Source organism: Chenopodium album, chromosome 13 (assembly GCF_948465745.1).
Source record: "Chenopodium album chromosome 13, dcCheAlbu1.1, whole genome shotgun sequence".
NCBI lineage: Eukaryota > Viridiplantae > Streptophyta > Magnoliopsida > Caryophyllales > Amaranthaceae > Chenopodium > Chenopodium album.
Window position 1 is genome coordinate 50,547,788 of NC_137846.1, and position 16,003 is coordinate 50,563,790.

The following is a 16,003-nucleotide window of genomic DNA, read 5'->3' on the forward strand; positions in this document are numbered from 1 at the left end:
AATAGAGTGTTGTTTGGTTTTATGAAGAATTAATGAAGTCCAATAAAGCTTATTTATAAGGGAACAAATTTGTCTTCTAGCTATCTGTTTCTTTATTTTTTTTATTGATCTTTTCATTTGAAAACTTTAGGTTTTAAAAATGAGCGGAAATATTCAAATTCCTTTCCACATATAAGATCAAATATAGTCATACAAACCCTAGTTTGATTAGTCTCAAAAGGTATATCCATATATTATTATTAATATCTAATTTTTATAATTTATTGCTAATGTGATATTAAAAATTTTTGCAATAAAAAGTTACGTGAATAAAATTAAACAAGAAAATCTTTATGACATGAAAGGTGCAAATGTGCAATAATTTAAGACTTTAGGTGTATACAGTTATTTATATACATGTTGGTCACATTCTTTATGAAAAATAGTAATCCCGCCGTTTCGTATTAATCGCAATAGTAGGCTTTGCACAAAGTTTTAGGAAATTTATAGGGTAGGGATCATAGGGTGAATTTTATAATATAAAGTATAGTTAGTGAAAATATAGTAGGAAAGATAAATAATAAAAAAAAAGAGTATAAGTCAGTTTTATAAGAGAGAGAAATAATTATATATTTATGCAAGTAGGGTATGTGGGAGAGAGAAATAATAAAACAGTAGTGAGTACCTTTTTTTTTTTTTTTTTTTGAATAGCTTGTAGTGAGTACTTACTAAAATAGAAATTGTTGCAATTTTTATGAAACGGATATTAAAGGAAAGTGTTTCGATTATTACGAAACGAAAGGAGTACTACATTTAGAAATTGTTATTAATTTTCAACATAATTAAGATATTTGTAACTCCGTACCTTTTTTTCTTTCAAAATCAAAAAAGTAAGATTAGACCATATCAAAACTTTTAATTCATGTTTACTTATTGCTAAATATCTAAAATTACGTATTTAAATATTATGAAAATTATAAATATATTTGAAAACTAAATGATGAGACAAATCTTGTTGTCTTCATCTTGATTTTTATGATTTAATTACTTTTCCATACTTCAAAATATAAGTCATGTGTAATTTTGGTGCAAAGAGTAAGTTGGATCTTTTTTTGGTGCAAAGAGTAAGCTCAATGATCTAGACAATAATTAATTAAACTAAGTTTAAAAAGGCCAATGAGGCCTCCGTACCAACACCTTACTCTTTGCACTAAAAACAGATTTGTCCCATCATTTACTTTTTAAATATACAATAGGACAAAAAGATTTAAATCTTGTTGTATTCATAAGTTTCAAACGGAATTTCATGATTTAATTACTTTTCCATACTTCAAAACATAAGTCAGGTGTAATTTTGTTGTATTCATCTTGATTTTTCAATTTTCAAATAATGTGTAATCTTTATAATTTTGTAATTTTATTGTATTCATCTTGATTTTTTAGCTTTCAAATCTTTCAACAACCTTCAAATATATATGATCTAAAACTATGTAGTCGAAATGAAGTCAATGTTGTAAAATTTGGATGCAACTAGTGTGCACTACGAATCACTAAGTACTATACTGTAAGTTTGTAACACATTTTTTAATAATATTGTTTGTAATATTCACCATTATTTATGCCAAGTAAGCAAGTAGTAAGCTTTAACAATAATTTGAAGACAAAGAAAGAATTAACGACTTATTCTCTTTGATATATTAATCACTAAAAACGTGTTTAAAAAAAATGTTTATGTTGACAGGTGATAAATTTTGAGCCAATTGATAAAAAAAAAAAAAAAATATCTTGGTTGATGAGACAGACATGCAATGTACTCATGGGGCCGTTAGACATGGGCTGAAAGCAGCTATATGGACCCATTCATCTGCAATTTGACAACTTTTTGTGAGGATGGTTTTTGTATTCTTATGTAGTACGTATTAGTATCCTAGTACGAGTACAAGAAACCACGTTTTAAATGGCTGTAAATGTAATCACCGTCTGCTTAAATATATATAAATGGTACCGAGTAATTCCTGACTTTTATTTAACCCCACATATATAATAAGCACGTGTAGCGTGTATATTATTCATTTACTTATTTATTTATTTATTTTTTTACAAAGAGTTCTAAAAATAAAAAGCATAATTACAACCTAAACTAATAAGTAAAGAAAGCAGGATTACACGAAAGAATATTGATGTATATCATTCATTTGCTAATGAATCAACGTAATTTGTTTGTGATAGATTCTATTAATCGATCCCGGACTTCAACCATCAGTTTTAACTTTTGGTTGAGTTTGTCATTTAACATGATATCAAGAGCCAACACGAAATAAAGGTCACAGATTCAAATCTCATCCCCTCCCCCCGAGTGTTGGGTAATTTAATAAGTACTTTCTCGCAAAAAAAAGTGTTATAATAGGTAGTTTTCACAGATAAAAAGTCTTTTTTAACACTTTTGTAAAAATTATGCAATGTCTCCACCACTGAAAAAATAATGTGGAAAATTTTCAACCCATATTTTTCTACCCAATACCCAAGGAGGAGCATGAGTCTAATTTTCATTTTTTTTTATAACATAATATGGTAAATAACTGAATTTTCAATTTTTTTTTTTAAACGAAGGCTAATTAAAAAAATTATGTAGTAAAGAACTAAATTTTCAATTTTTTTTAACAAAGGCATATTAATTTTTAAAACAATTTTTTAAAAATATCAACATTTTTTCTTTTTCCTAATTTATGGCTATATATCTTTCAAAAAAAAAATTATGGTTTTATTTTTATAGCTAAAATATTTAGATTGGTTATAATCTCTAAAATATGAAAAATGATTTTTTCATATATTCCCTCTCCCAAATAATGCCTTCTAAATCAAACGTTCAAACAAAAAGGCTAAAATCGTCTTTAAATTCATTTTTTTTATTTTTTAAAAATTTAAATATAATAAATTTATCTTAAACGTAAACAAACGTCCAACTTAAACAATGGCATTGCAGATTCAAACTTTAACAATGGCGGATACTCAAAAAATCATATAACTAATCAAAATTTAACACGAAATTATATATGACAAATAAAATTAAGTACAATATCATACGATATTAGTCATATTACACAATCTTTTTAATCAAATTGCGTATACATATAATTATATTGATTTCAATCTCATAAATTAATATTGACGCAAAAAAATGATGATTATATATTAAACTTATTGATATCATATATACATTGGTAATTTAAGAATGAGTTTTGGATGAAAAATAAAGGTTAAAAGTTGAAGATGAAGTACACCAAGGTTGAAACTATTAATATGAGCTTTCCTCTAAAAAATATTGCTATCAATTTTATAATTTTTTTGTATGGTTGTTTATAATATTTTAATTTGGAAAAAAAAAAATTACCCCCTAAACGTAAGCAAACAAACACCACTTTGTGGACTGATTATGACTTAAATGATATGTAAATTTCGATTTAGATTTAATCTCTTAGCGTAGTTGAAGATAGTCGTCTGTAGTCGCCTTAGTGGACCACTACATATACTAGAAGCTTCACTTTCAATCAAGCAGGTTTACACCATTTTACATAGTATGTAAAAAAATCTACACACTAGTACACTACTTCTCGTGGCCTTCAAGAGAACTCTGCAATACAATTACAATAGAAGATTTTAACCAATTGGATATTGGTGTAGTGATGATTGGGACTACACGTGGTAGGAGGACTTGTGTTCGATAACAACTGACTGCTCTAATGTAGGAGACATAGATATAAAGAGCACTTGAGACTATTACAATTTCTATCTTAATAACGATAGTTATTTCGAATGTAATAAATATGCAAGCAAATCAACCATTTTTAAACTTTTTTTGCAACGACTTTTATCGTAGTCAAATACATATTTTTTTTTGCAACGACATATATCGTTGCAAAACAAATCTTAGACAACGACAATTGTTGTTACTATAAATATGTCCCATATGGTCAATAACACTGTGTATGGCAATGACAAAATTATGGTAATGAGAATTATTGTTGTGAAAAATGTATCTTTAGTAACGGCAAAAGTCGTTGCTCCCATTTTTTGTAACGCCCATACCCGCAACGACCTTGCAACGACAATTTTCCTTGCAAAAAATGTTTTTCGCAACGACAATATGTTTCTAGCAACGACTATCATCGTTGTTAAAAATTAGTTTTCTTGTAGTGAATATTTGTGCAAATTTAACTTTTCCATGTGAATTTGGTTTTTCCATGTACTTTTATTACTTTTTCTCTCTAATTTTTTGCATACCCAATGCAAATTTATCTTTCCAATGTATTTTACTACTTATTTATGCTTATTAATTCACGTGAAAAGTAAGGGACTATCAATAAGGGACGGATGGAGTATAAATATACTTGGAAAGTACACGATGAGACAAATCTAAAAATTAAATATTGAATTTGACAATGTTTTTTTTTTTTAATTTTTTTTCATTTATAGACTTAGGCCCCGTTCACTTCACCTTATTTTTGCTGAACTGAAATTATTTTTATGAAACAAAATTAATAGTTGCTGAACTTAAATTATTTTACTGAACTTAAATTAATTTTACAGAACTTAAATTATTTTTGCTGAAATGAAATTATTTTTACTGATTTTCTATTATAATTCTTCTTTAAGATAACTGAATTTTACTAAACTGAAATTATTTTTACTGAATTGAAATTAATTTTACTGAACTGAAATAATTTTTACTTAATATTATCTTTTAAGGTAAAGTGAACAGGGCCTTGGTGTGGAGGCATCATTAGCCCTTTTGAACTCTCTATTTGTTCTATTTAGAGTCTTGAAATGAAATTTTATGATTTAATTACTTTTCCATACTTCAAAACATAGTCATGTGTAGTTTTGTTACATTCATCTTGATTTTTAGTTTTCAAAAATGTATTCTTTATAATATTTTGTAGTATGTAAAATTGTAAATTGATACGTAGTATACTTAAGTTAAGATATTACATTGAAAATTGTACAAAAAGTAAATAGGACAAACAAATAAAAATAGAGGATTATATTTTTTACAATTTGAGTGGGTTTTCACGTTTTAAGCACATTAAGACTCTTAACTTTTAAGATTTGTTTTTAGGATAAAGTTTAATAATTTCAAGAATGTTAAGTCTCCTAGTCCCTCATTATTTTTCCCATTATCTTTATTAATGTCCAAAAATGTATTTCCTATTTTTATTTATAGCTATATTTATTCCCACAATACCCTGATAAATAATACGGAGTATAAAAACATTATTGTCACAAAATTTTCCTAAAAACTATGCTCACATTAAATAAAAAAAATAATAATTCATGAGGATTTTTTTTTTTTTTTTTTTTTGTAATGATATATTTAGCCCTTAGGGCTATATATAAACGAGAAGGTATTGGATGCGGCAAGCCGCACCAAACAATTCGTGCATCATGTATATATGTTATGCAATATTTAATATAGGATATGTATTATTTGATAGAGGATATTTACAACTTGTTGGAGGATATGTATTATTTGATATAGGATACGTACAGTTTGTTAGTAGGAATATATATTGTTTGTTATATGATAGTAGTATTTGATAGAGGATATGTACAATTTATCTTTGATAGAAGATACGTACAGCTTGTTAGAGGATATGATGTAGTATTTGGTGGAGGATATGTTTTAGTTGATAGAAGATACATACAGTTTATTAAAGGATATATAGTATTTGATGGAGGATATGTAATGTTTAATAGAGGATATGTACAACTTGTTGAAGGGTATGTGTTACAACAATGATATCATGTAATCAATAGAAGATATCATCAAGCATATACATGATATCATGGAACCAATAGAGGATATCATTGAACAAACAGATGATATCATATATAGGTGAGATGATGTCATATACATCCACAGTAGATAGATGATATCATGGAACTAATAGAGGATATCATAAAATCAATACAAGATTATCATAAACACAATAGATGACATCATATTTTCTATAGAGGATATAATCCAACAAACTAATAGAGGATATCATGCAACCTACAAATGATATCATATAACCATTAGAGGATATATATCATCCAACCTATATCATGCATCTAGGTAGTAGATGACATTATCTAGCTTATAGATGATATCATAGAATCAATGAAATATATCATCTAGCCTGTAGATACTATCATGAAACCTATATAATAAAGGATATCATTGAAATAATAGAGAATATATATCATGGAACTAATACGGGATATCATCTAGACAATGGATGATATCATCGACCTTAATTCATAGAGAATATCATCCAACTTATATATGATATCATCCAGCTTATTATATATGATATAATCTAGACAATAGAATTTATTTTATAAAAATAATTAAAAGGTCAACAATGGAGGAACCACCATTGAACGTCCCGTACTAAGCTCATGGGTATACATAACATGCTCATTTCTCAACCAAAATACGTGCATTTGTTATCAAAACGCTCACAATTTAACATACAATAACATAGAACAGTCAATTCAACAATTATACACCACACAAGAAATCCCCAAATTGATTTTTTTGGGCATTTTTCGAAAAATCCGAGAATCTCAAGCAATTATCAAGCCAATTCAAGCAGAAATTATGGACAAATATTATCAACAATCTTTATTTTCTCTATCAGCTCCATTCTCTATTTCATTTCAAGCATAAATTATGGACAAATAAAATGGAGAAATTTAGTAGAAAGTTGAGGAGAGAGAAAATAGTGGTGGGTTAAAGGTGAGGAAGGAGAGAGAAAGTGAAGTAGGATTGAGTGGGAGGACAATTGGTGGTGGTGAGTGGAAATGAGGGTGTGAGAACGAAGTTTGTATTGCCGTACAAACAATAGTTGGACTGATGAAATGTTTGGTCAGGCTGGACTGACATAATTGTTTGTGTATATAAACATTAAATCTACTTATTAAAATGGAATTAAGATGGAAATTCATGACAAAATCAATCGCAAATTGGTGTAATTAATGTTTATTTATCCTCAATATTTCAATTTCTTTTTTAGCTAACCCTAAGAGCTCATTATTTTCCTTTTTTTTTTTTTTTTTTTTTTTTTTGATGTAGAACATTTTTTCAAATATGGGGAACAATTATTTATGCAAGGAAAATAGGCCAAGTTATCATTTCAAAAATGTGTTGTTAATCATTCACGTGAAAAAATGACAAACTTATTAAGGGACACATGGAGTATTTGTTTTCTTATCTTTTAGGAATCTTAATAGTTTATTTTTTTTATTTTTTTTTAATTTTTTTTTAATTTATTTAATTTGTAATGCTAATTTAAGACAATGCATATCTTCAATATAAATTTAGAGTTTACACCTTTGTAAACCCACCGAAACTCCTCAAAATCACATAGCTACCTTGGAAATCACCAAACACCTCAATAGACACCCAGACTCCCTCGTTCCTACTTAGAGAGAGAGAGAGAGAGAGAGAGAGAGAGAGAGAGAGAGAGATCTGATAGCAACAGAGGCTGGGAAAAGGGTAATAGCGCTTGTGGAGCAAAGATAAAGTACTTAAGAAAATATGTGGTCGAATTGAAATCAATATTAGTAAAATTTGAGTTCAAAAGCCACACTCAGAAAAATTATGAATTATGTCTCTTTTTACAGGTTTGAAAAAGATGTTTTCTCACAAAAATCTCATGACAAATTTTCCATTAATTAGATTCGAATAAATTTTGCCAATTCCACTGGCGCAAAAGCCATCCGATGTTTCTTTCATATCTCTGTCCAGTGATCCACAACGTGACAATTACCATCATAGGAAACTCCAAAACAAGGCCAATATAATACAACAAGCATGCACCACAAGTCACTAAATAACATAACCTGTAACACATTTAGTTAATAATAATAATACAAATACAAATACAAATACCTATTTCAAAGCTACAAATTTTATATTAAAGTATTATTTTAAAAGAGTATGATAGCCCATGCACATTAGATTTGAGTTTATGTTGTGACCTTATGGTTATGTTACTTGCAAAGTGTATTCGTGATTGAACTTTGAAAGTGTGAAGTGTTGATTGATATTCGGAATCAAGGTTCTTGAGGTTCTTTTTGTGTGGTTTTTCTATCAAGAATCAAGGTACGTTTAGGTGGCTAGATACCTTTGAAAGTGATTGGTTTGAGTAACATGTTTTACATGATTTGATTGGTGATTGAATTAAATTGATTTGAATTATGATTTTGAAATAAATTATGTTTGAAGGTATTGATTTTAATAAAAGTATTTTAAATGATTGATTTTTAAATCATGTTTTGAATGGTTTGAATTACTTATCATGTTTAAATAAAGGATTTGATTTTAAAAGGTTTGTTGAATTAAATAAAAGGTTTTTCAAGGAAGGGTTATTGATTTTGAAAAGTTATTAATATGAGAATTTATTCTCAAGTATTTATTTAAAAGGTTTTGATTTTGAAAGTATGTGGAATTATTCAAAAAGGAGTTTGAATTATATTGGAATTTATTGGATATTAAAAGGACTTATTGAACCATTAATTTTTATTATTATTAATGCTTTATAAGCATGTCGGTAATCCCACTATGCAGATTTGGTTTATTGATAAGGCCTTGGACTTTGTATGACCGGGTCTTCCCTCAAGAATAGCCTTGTGATATAAGGAGACTAGCTTGGGGGGTGTGCACACTTGAGTGAGGAATTGGATTAAAAGAAATTGGTTCTTAATAAAGAAATTGGTTTTATTAACTATTATTTTGAATATTGAATCATTGGAATCGGTTTTGGAATAATGAATTTGGAATTTATAGGATTAATTATTGAAATTGATTTTTAAAGCATGTTTGCAAATAAATTGAGTTTACATTATCTTGCACTTATCGTACTTAGCATAATTTGCTAATCCGTATTTCTTATTTGTTTTGGTTTACCGTAATGGTAAGCAGTGTTGACTAATTTCAGGTGGAGTCAATAATTGAGCATATGGAGTCCCGGGAATGGTTTCACCTAGTTTAGGAATGTTGGTCTTTATGTTTTATTTTGAGTACTCATGACAATGGTTATTATTATGGTTTAATTAATAAAAGAGTATTGAAGTTTCCGCTGCAAAGTATTGGTTTTTATTTAGTAAGTTTTGAGTAGCCTTGCGTAATCACGCGGCGGTAATACGCCCAAGTCTATCTCTACGATATAATTATATGTATTATACTGGTATTTCCGTAGAGGGAGATTTGGGGGTGTTACATCTGCGTTTTAACGTTATTCGGATCGGTTCCATTTCGAGTTTACTAAATTACGGTTAGGGTCGGTTTTCGGTTTCAAAAAATCGATTGTTTATCGAGTCGTTTGGATTTGGGCAGTTAAATAGTTTTGGTTTGAAATTTGATAGTACTTGCTAACCTTTTGCTGGTTAACAAGTTTTATATAAATTCGAGACTTCATCATTTCATATTTAGACATCATATTATAAACAAATTCTCATTGAGTTTATAAATATATATCATGTTTTGTTTCAAGTTTAGTCATACTGATCTTACTAGTTTATTACGAAGTAGATTATAAAAGTTAGTGTATTAATGTATTATTGTTTAATTGTTTTACAACTAGGTTGTTATATGCTTCTTATTTAATCATTTAAATACTAGTGCCATAGTCATGATTTGATGAGTTCTTGTGAAATGGAAATTTACAATTTGGTAATTCGATACTTGATTAGTCAACAAGACTGATAATTATGACTCGTTTATCATTATATATTTTCATGAAATTACGAAGATATTACAAATTAGTTTGATTTGTTTAATGAAAGAAAACATTAATGATTAATTAACAAGGTAATATTGATTAGTTCAATCGATCGTATGTACACATTAACACATAGCATCTAACCATCTCATAGTTAAATATTTCGTATGTATTAGTACAAAGTTATAGATTAGTAAACATTATTTTGATTGGATCAATAATTTGAGCAGTAGTTTTAAAATTAGGAAAATATCATTGTTCGTGTAGTTTAAGTATAATGATCTACACCATCTCTAACTATTATTTTAATACTCCCTCCGTCCCTTTGTCATTTTTGGGGTCAAACTTTGAAAACATTGACCATAAATTACCACTAATCTATAAAACAGTAAAACTTAATTTAGTCATGAGACTCATGAGTCATGACTCATGAGTGATCTTTTTAAATTTTTCTCATTATATATTTTATTAATTTAACGTTTTTATAATTTCTACGTGTATGAAAATAAAGATATAGATGTTTTAATACGCGTTTTGGAGACTGATCCCGATCAAATGAACACACAACACACAAAACATCATCTACTCAGTCTCAACCGTAGATAAAAAACAATCTACGGTTAACATCTTTCTCCCACAACACACACGGATCACCACTCTCAACCATAGATTAAAAACAATCTACGGTTAACTTCTTTCTCCCACAACACACACGGATCACCACTCTTAACCATAGATTAAAAAAATCAATGGTTAGAATTACATCTCAACCATTTTGAAACCCTAATTCCACTTTCACTCTCTATTCTCTAGTCTGTACTCTGTAGTCACGGCGCCTCCTTGTTCTTTCTCTCTCTCATCTCATTCTCAGATCTTACTCATTCATTCACGGCGCCTCCTCGTTCGTTCTCCCTCTCTCTCATCTCAATTCTTGCAATTGTTTGAAGTTGCCCAGAATACCGAACTTTGGTCGAACTTTGAAGCTTCCCAGAATACTGAACTTTGCAGATCTCTCTCATCGGTGTTGTTGCTGCCCAGAATCTAACTGCTCTAAACCTCTCTTTTTTCATCCAGGTATGATCTCTATCTTCCTCGTACTTCTTGCGACTGATTTAATCTGATTTATGAAGTAGAAGAATTAAAGTTGTAGAATTTGATTTAATCTGGATAGAGCTGTTACATATTTACATGTTGTGGCATAGCCGCATAGGGCATGATTTGCTCTTTAGTGGACATTGTGGTTAAAAAGGATTGACTTGATTTTTGGGATTGCGAATTAGCAAGCTCTTATAGGATAAAATTGTCTTAGTGGTATCTCTAATTGTCACTGACTAACATGAGGATGATACTTCGGTAAGTACACCAGTCCATTACTTGACTAATAAGCATTCACTTTTCTTTTATTTTTAGTTGTGCTTTTTATTAACTTCCTATTTATTTATCATTGAGTATGAATTAATCACTTATATGAAAACTAATTTATCATTAATTGGAATATTTATTACTCAACTTGCTAATGATCACAATTTCAATGAATTAAGTGTCTCATAAATTGGAGCAACTTTTTGTTGTAGTAAGCGTGGTGATGATTTATCATTAATTGGAATATTTATTACTCAACTTGCTAATGATGACGATTTAAATGAATTAATGTGAATTAAGTGTATCATGAATTAAGTGTATCATATTTATCACAATTTGTTGTTGGTGATGATTTTTTGCAACCTTTTGCTATTCCTATTGTTTGTTTTTATTCTGATTAGCGATTTTACAATTTGGGGGTTTCGGAAATTGCTGAAAAAAGAGTATAAAATAAAATGAAAAATAATATGGGTTCATCTTATTTAATTTTCTAGTAGTTAAAAATTAATGGGTTGCTACTGAAATTTGATTATATGAGTTTAATTAGCGTTCATAGAAAAATAATATGGGATTAATGACTTTTCACTCTCTATTCTGTTTGTTGGTTTCACTATTAAGTGTACATCTCAATGTAATGGCTTTTCGACTCTTAACTAGAGTGTAAAAAGTACCTAAATGTGTTAGCATTGACAGGGAAAAACATTTGTTATAAGGCTGAAATCTGTTGTTTTGTTTCTGTTTTTTCAGCAATGGATCAAGAGTATGAAAATTATGATGAGGACAGACAAGATTATTTTGAAACCTCAGATTCTCAAAACACTGTTCAGAATCAAGATTCTTCTCAGCAGCAAGTCACTACCACTAGTGGTAGTAAGCATGGACGAACATCAGATGTTTGGAGGCATTACACCTTTTTTGATAAGATGGTTGGTCTTGCTATGATAAGATATGCGCGATGCAATGTTTGCGGTAATGAATATAAAGCACCAGGTAAGGCTGGTACTTCCACTTGTAAAGCTCATACTAAGGCATGCATGGGTAAAAATCCACACCATCCTGCAAATCTTGAAAGAGGTGTTGATCCTTCGTTTAATCAAACTCGTCATTTACAATTTCTTGCTAGAGCTATAATTTTGCATTCATATCCTTTAAGTATTGTGGAGCATCATGGCCTTAAGGAAGTTTTTACGAATCTGAATCCTAATGTGAAGCATGTGTGTAGAAACACTATTTTGAAATATTGTATTGCTGAGCATGATAAGTTTAAGTCCTTGTTGTTGCAATCTTTTTCTGGAATCGAAGGTAGAGTTAGCTTCACTTGTGACTTGTGGACAACATGCACTAATCGAGGTTATCTCAATTTAACTGCACATTATGTTGATAAAAATTGGTATCTAAGGTCTAAAATTCTGAATTTTAGATATTATGGTCCTTAAATAGACTTAGGGAAAAAATAAACTGAACACAAAATTAGGAGCACTAACAAGAAGTGGGATACACCATTATTCCTTAACAAATGTATCTAGAATATGCTAATTAATTTATTCACTGGACTTAGTAAACAACTACTTAGCTACTGTTACTAACAAACAGGAACTAACCGTAACTACTTTGACATGGTACTTATTGCTAATCAACATGTTGGCGTTGCAATAAGCATAAGAGGGTTTTGTCGCCCAACCGTGATACCAACACTTTCCGCAACGTCCAAAGTATCACCTTCTCTTCCATTAGGTAACGCCCAATTGAACTCTCGAACAAGGCTTGCTAATACAAGTTCCACATTGACCATGCCAAACGGTAGTCCGGGAAAACTTCTTCTACCAGCTCCAAAAGGAATGAGATGCAAATGTTGGCCCCTAAAATCGATAGAGGATGTACCTTTTAAGAATCGCTTTGGATAAAAAACCTCTGGATCTTGCCAAATTTTAGGGTCTCGTTGAATTGCCCATACATTGATGAAAACTTGAGTCCTTGCACAAATGTAATAATTATTGATTTCGATATCTTGGGAGGACTCTCGAAATATTATGGAAACCGGAGGATGTAACCTAAGTGTCTCCTTGATCACGGCCTTTAGGTACTTCATATTTTCTAAGTCATCCTCACTTACTCTTGTTTTTGTTTTGGTGATGTGCTTTACCTCTTCTTGTAGTTTTTTCATAACCTCGGGATGCCTTATCAACTCTGTCATTGTCCACTCTAATGTCGTAGAAGCTGTCTCTGTCCCCGCAACAAACATATCCTGGATCACATTAATTAAAATATGTGTAATGACTTGAATATCATTTATTTGTGCGGAGTAGATCTTACGAAAGGCATGTGAATGATATCTTACTTGTTATAGGATCAATAAATTTTTGAAACACCATTATTACTTTTGGTAAAAGAAATAATGTTGAGCCCATGAGAAAACCCACATGTGAGTGGTGTATTGTCCCACATTGGTTGAGTATATAAGTGAGAGTTTGTATTGGAATGTGTATCCCACATTGAAGAAATAAACAAGTTATTTCCACTTTATAAGTCTAAGGGGCTACTCCCCTCATTGCCATATGGTTTTGAGGTGAAATCTCGTTGAACTTGTATAGTGGACGGTTGTGACGGGTGTGGCCCAAACCCCTTTTATCAAATAAATCCCTTTAATTTCAAATGAAGATGACTACTGGTAATGCACAAAAAAAAAAAAAAAATAAATAAATAAATAAATAAATAAATAAATAAAGGAGGATTATTTAGATAGAATAATTTTCCTTGTCTTTGATTTGTTGAAGCTTTTCTCTTTTTTCTTATTTCTATAGGCTACATAACTATTCTTTTATCTATTTTTAGTCTTACTTAAGGATATATTTATTTATATAGTATTACTATTGACTAAAATGGTAAGAAACGTGTTCTTATAACAAATGTACTTTATATGAAATATACTAATTTTTGTGATTGCACCATTTGACTTTAAAAAAAGTTGCATACTATATACCATTTCTCTTAATGTTATGATTTTATAAAAGTTCAGTGTTTATGTACCAAATATCTAATATAATACTTACTAGTATAAGGCCTTTGATGTCATCTCTTGAAAGTTTCTCTGGGTTTTCTCTTTGAACATCAAGCAAAACCTCTACAAAATCTTTGATATCATCTTCCTTATCAAGGTTTTGTTGATTATTTCGACGAATTTGATGCTCTTGAATCACTTCTTCGCTAAAGTCATTGAACTTCTTCCGCACAATTTCAACTCGACTTTCCAAACCACTCAATTTATCAATCCAACCTAATATTGGAATGATATCTCCTATACTTGGTTCTCCTATCACCCTTATAAGCCCCTTGAATAGTTGATGAAAGTCGGTACCAATACCGCCTTCAGCGGTATACTTTCTCCCTAACGCCGTCCTACAAATAATACCTTTAAAGAGTGTAAGAAAAGTCTCACTCAAATTTAAGACTAAACCATCGTAGGGCTTAATCTCTTCAATCAACAATTCAACCTCTTCTTCTCTAATTCGTCGAAAAGATTGAACATTTTTATTCGACAATAGTTGCATCATACATACACTCTTCATGTACCTCCATTTTTCTCCGTAAGGAGTAAAAGTTACGGTAGTGTCTTTATTGAAAATTCTCTCAATGAACCGAAGTTGAGGCCTATTGGAGAAGATTACATCATGTGTTTTCATGACCTCTTTTGCGGCATCAGTTGAGGACACGACAAGGGTAGGACGGTTGCCTAAGTAGAGCAACATGAGCTCGCCGTGCTTATGGGATAAGGATCGTAGAGAGCGGTGAGGGAACTTGCCGAGTTGATGGAGGTTCCCTATGATAGGTAGCTTTGGTGGCGAGGGTGGCAAATTTCTGTGGCTTGTAATGTTGTTCGACAACCATTTGTAAATTGATATTAAGATTAATGAAAAAGGTACCAGGAAAGCGAGTTTCTCTGTAGTGTTTGCAAGATCAAATGAAATTTTATTGATTTGCATTGTGTTTCGATGTTAGAGTGATCAAAGAAGGTGAACAATTTAGCTCAGCTGTACATCTTTATATAAGAACAAATGTACTTTTACCAAACTGAACTGAACTGATTGGAGCTGAACTGAATTGTTTATAAGAGAAGAAAATTAGGAACCGAGCTGAACTAATTAAGTGAACTGATTGGAGCTAAACTGAACTGAATTAAGCTGAAGAGACACAGATGTCTATGCAAAACTTTAATCAATAATATTTTTAATTTTTTTTCAAAAAAAATAATATTTTTAATTTAATAACTTTAAATTAAAACAATTAAATATTAAGAATCAATACATCAAGACGATTTCAACAAATATCCATAAGAATATGTATATATATAACATACGTAGTACTCCCTCTGTTTTCTTTTATTTGCATTAGTTTGATCGGCACATTTGTCGAGACGCAACTTTGACCATTAATATGTTTAATTGTTAATTAGTAAAAATTATAACAAAATTATATTATGAAACTAAATATTATGACGAATCTAATGATATATTATATAATAACATTTATTTATTTTATAGAGGTGAAAAAATCAAGTCAACCATGGTATGTGAATAGTGCAAAAATCAAAGTGATGCATTTAAAAAAAAAACGGAGGGAGTAATTTACAAGCATTTTATATTTTTGAAAAATAAATATTGGAATTTTTTTAAATTATTTTTTATTTTCATCATTAATTCCCAAAAATTATAATTTGATTAAAATTTAAATATTAAAATTAAAATTAAAAAATGTTTTTGAGTTTTAATTTTAATCAAATTATCATTTTCAAAAATTAAGAAATTATTTATAAAAAACTAATTTTTAATTAATTTGGACATTAAATAAATTAATTAAAAATAATGAAGCCGTGTAAAATCTCATCAAATCACATTGTG

General features: G+C 29.6%; 1 pseudogene; it reads right to left on the bottom strand.

Annotated features, from left to right (window-relative positions):
* Window positions 1-12,741: 12,741 nt before the first annotated feature.
* LOC145575664 (cytochrome P450 71A14 pseudogene) lies at window positions 12,742-15,088 on the bottom strand (annotated as a pseudogene).
* Window positions 15,089-16,003: the final 915 nt, after the last annotated feature.